This window comes from Hipposideros armiger, unplaced genomic scaffold (genome assembly GCF_001890085.2).
Source record: "Hipposideros armiger isolate ML-2016 unplaced genomic scaffold, ASM189008v1 scaffold_973, whole genome shotgun sequence".
In the NCBI taxonomy this organism is placed as follows: domain Eukaryota; kingdom Metazoa; phylum Chordata; class Mammalia; order Chiroptera; family Hipposideridae; genus Hipposideros; species Hipposideros armiger.
The window spans coordinates 66,051-70,037 of record NW_017732323.1 but is presented as its reverse complement, the minus strand read 5'-3'; the positions used below and the strand labels follow the sequence as shown (position 1 = coordinate 70,037).

The 3,987-nt window shown below is 43.2% G+C and overlaps 1 pseudogene; it reads left to right on the top strand.

The window, feature by feature from the left end:
• Positions 1-3,354: 3,354 nt before the first annotated feature.
• Positions 3,355-3,940, top strand: LOC109375583 (charged multivesicular body protein 1a pseudogene; annotated as a pseudogene).
• Positions 3,941-3,987: the final 47 nt, after the last annotated feature.

Below are 3,987 nucleotides of genomic sequence, written 5' to 3'. Positions count from 1 at the left end.
ACTTACTTAGAAAAACAAAAGAATATTTTTTTGTTCACATTTCGTATAAACTACTCATGTGCTGTGACCCAGATACATTCTAACTCTGTGCCATGATGTAGGTAGGTTGCAGCTTTGTTCCACTTGCCTCTGCATTTTGCAACCTACACCTGAAGGGGCAACCCCAAATGGGAGATGTTTATTCTTATAGCACAAGGCAGAAGCAAAAGAGTTACAGAAATACGCTATGGCGTAAAGTGCAAGCCCAGACTCAATATTCACGAAGTGAAGAGAAATACTATAGGAAGTAAGAACCATAGGCTATCGCAGGAAACTAAAGCCCCCAAGAGAAAAATCACTGTTCTGTATGAAGTTTCTGTCCTCTGAATGTTACTTTCTTCTTTTAAATATTTATATAGTTTTCTTTGTTTTGGTTTGTTTTTGCACTGCTTCAGCTTTAAGCTGAAAGTGTGTTTTCATGAAAATATAAGAGTCCAGGAAAATCCCAGAATCTCTATTTACAAACTAGTATTTAGATGATAAGCTTTACAAAACAGTTTCAAAATCTCATCCTCGGCATTGAGGGATATCTCCATGGTGTTTCTATGTGTTACCAATATGCAAAATGATAGTAGCAATAATCAGAGTGACTGCTATTTACTGGATGATTGCCCTATGTTGAGCCCTTTACATACACTCTCAAATCTCTCTCAAAACTCTGCAAGAGATGGGCCGGCCGAGTGGTGCTTTGGTTAGGATCTGGCTTGGGATGCCAGAGGGCCCCGGTTCGGATCCCACATATGAGAGCCAGTGACAGTGCCCTCCACAGCTAAGATGCTGAACAACAGCTCAACCTGGAGTTGGGCTGCTGTGAGTCACCGGCGACGGCTTACGCCGCAGCCCCTGTGGCAGTGGGTTGCCATGGGCTACCGTGTGTAGCCAGCAGCCAGCGTGAGGGGCCAGCAGCTGCAGTGAGCGACCGTCCAGAAGCCAGAGATTGATCTGCCTCACCCGGGAAGAGCACAATGATGGTGCCAACTTGGGCCAGTGAAGCAATGTCCTCCACAACTAGACTGAAGACCAAAACGACAGCAACTTGTCTGTTCCCCTTCCCCCAATTCCCCAGAACTGTTCCCATCCCCCAATTCCCCAATAAAAATCTTAAAAAAACAAACAAACAAAAAAAACTCTGCAAGAGAGGTATTTTCTCCCTTCTTATAATTGAGTAAACTGGGGTTTATAGAGTTCCAATTATTTGCCCAAACTCAAAGGTGGTAAAGGATTGAGCTGGATCCAATCCTGAGTCCAAAGCCTCTTATCTAAAGCATAACTACTAGCGGTTTTGTTTTGTATCTTGAAGTGAACATGAACAGATGTGTTGTAGGAGAAGCAGAAGTGTCACAGTGTGTGTGCTCTTTACTGGAGTTAATAAGAGTGCAAAAACATCTGTCTTGCTACTATTTCTTTCTTTAGTTACTCTATGGCAAAGCATTAAGTATGCCGTGTCATAATTTAGGTGTCCACTATTCATTCAACATTAATACTGAGTCCTGACAAGTCAAAGAAAAACATGGTGAAGCAATATAGAATGTAGTGAAAAAGAATAATATGATTCTGATATAAAAGAATATGTCTGGAATTTGTGGAAGGGAATGAAATACTCTGATCTCATTGCCAAGGGTGCTCCTAAATTATTCTACAGCTGAGTGTCTTAAATACCACAGATCCCAAAGCGTCAATGAGATGTGAGTCAAATATGATATATTAAATAACTGATGTGTTAGATATTTGAAAAGTTTGCCTCTAAATGAAACATATTCAGAGGGTATATAGCATGCTTTTCACTAAGTGGAATTTACTTTCCCTAGAGCTGTTTCTAACCTGACCTTCTGTTGCATGTATGTCTACAAACCACCTCCATCCACTAAAGACACATGAAAGTTGTCGACATAGGGACACTGCTTTTCGAGCCCCCATTGATCCCTGGTGACATATTAGACAGATGTCCTTAACAGCAGGAGAAGCTGAGTCTGCTTTGACTTCGCTGTCACCTACTTGTGCCGGCTGCCCACATGTGGCTCATGGGCTCTGAAATAATCTCAGCTTGCTCTCCACAGAAGTCCTGAACGTTGAGTCCAATGGTCCACATTTTTCTATGGCTCCTGGCTGCATGGTGATCAGCAGCAGCCATAATGGGGACAAACATCTGTTGGTCAGCAAGAGATTTGTTACCTCATTATAACCTTTTGAACAACCCACTGAGGTGTGATTGCCCTCATTTTTTAGATGAGGATACTGAAACTCAGAGAGTTTACATTGCATGCCCAAGGCCAATGGGCAATAACAATGACCTCGCTGGGTTGTTCTAAGAATTATAATGTGTTAAAAAATGCGTAACTATAAACTGCAGTACTTTGTATATTTAATTTCTTTTTTTCTGAAGAAACTAGAAAAAAACTGCCAGCAGTCTACTGATACCTTACCACACTTTACTGTGAACCAAAATGCCTTCAACACTACATCTTCCAAATTATCAACCTGAAAATATGATGGCGCACCTGTTCTTAAAAGATAGCAGTGAAAAATATGAAAAGCAAGTACAGTTGTAAATATAGTCACTTAACTTGGGAGAAAAAGTGGGGACTATCTTTTTGATTTTTGCATTCCTAAGGGGATTTTGCATATGGGTAACATCAGTTTTAAAGAATTGCATAGAAACTAATTACCATGTCAAAAAAAGAAAAAGAACATGACAGATTTATGTCTGTACATTTCAATCAATTTTAGCCAGCTATAAGACAAGGTTCTTTCAGCCAGTGTGGTAGGAGAGAAAACAACTTAACCCATGTTTAAAATAAACTGTACTAGCACGTCTGGGTTTTCAGAAAATCCTCTATGTAAGTTCTCTCTTTACGTCCCCACTTACTTCCTCATATAAGGTCTTCTAATATTTTCACAGTTATGATATTATGGAGAAATTAACAGAATATGCTTTTACCTTAATTAGAACTGTTATATTTAGGGCAGAAATCAGTCTTGAGAATCACAGATTATACTTGGATGGTGCCCATTCTCAGTTCGTATTCACCGTATATGGCTTGCAAGCGGATGCCCCATGTAAAGGCGTCAAAGAGTTCGTGAATCTCTGAAACTTTATAAAATATATTTACATATTTCTCAGTGTGGGTGTACAGCTTTCATTAGATTTCAGCATGGCTGGAAAAGAACCAGGCACTTACTTTCCCTAGCACCTATACTAATTTAAAACCTCAATTACGCAGGAAGTTGCCGCCCGGCAGAGCTGGTCGGTCGATCGACGATGCGTGAAGATCCTGACCGTCTGCCTCTGCAAGGGCTGTTGCTTCCGGACTGGCCATGGACAATACCCTGTTCCAGTTGAAATTCACAGTGAAGCAGCTGGAGAAACTGGCCAAGAAAGCTGAGAAGGACTCAAAGGCAGAGCAGGCCAAGGTGAAGAAGGCCCTTCAGAGAAGAATGTGGAATGTGCCCATGTGTATGCTGAGAACACCATCTGCAAGAATGAAGGAGTGAGCGGGCTGCGCATGGCATCCCATGTGGACGCGGTGGCCTCCAATGTGCACATGGCCATGACCATGAAGGAGGTGATCAAGAACATGGCGCAGGTGACCAAGGCATTGCACAAGGCGCTGGGCAGATGGACCTGCAGAAGGTGTCTGCGGTGGTGGAAAGGTTTGAGCAGCAGACGCAGAGCCTGGACGTGCACACATCAGTGATGAAGGACTCCATGAGCTCGGCTACCATGCTGAGCACGCTGCAGGAGCAGGTAGACAGTCTCATCATGCAGATAGGGGAGGAGAATCACCTGGAGGTCCTGGACTAGCTGAGCCAGCTGCCCGAGGGCGCCTCCACCCTGGGAGAGAGCTCAGTGCACAGCCAGGAGGACCAGCTGTCCTGCAGGCTGGCTGCCCTGAGGAACTAGTGGCTAATAAGCTGAGGGAGTTCATTACCACCAAGCCAGCACTGCAG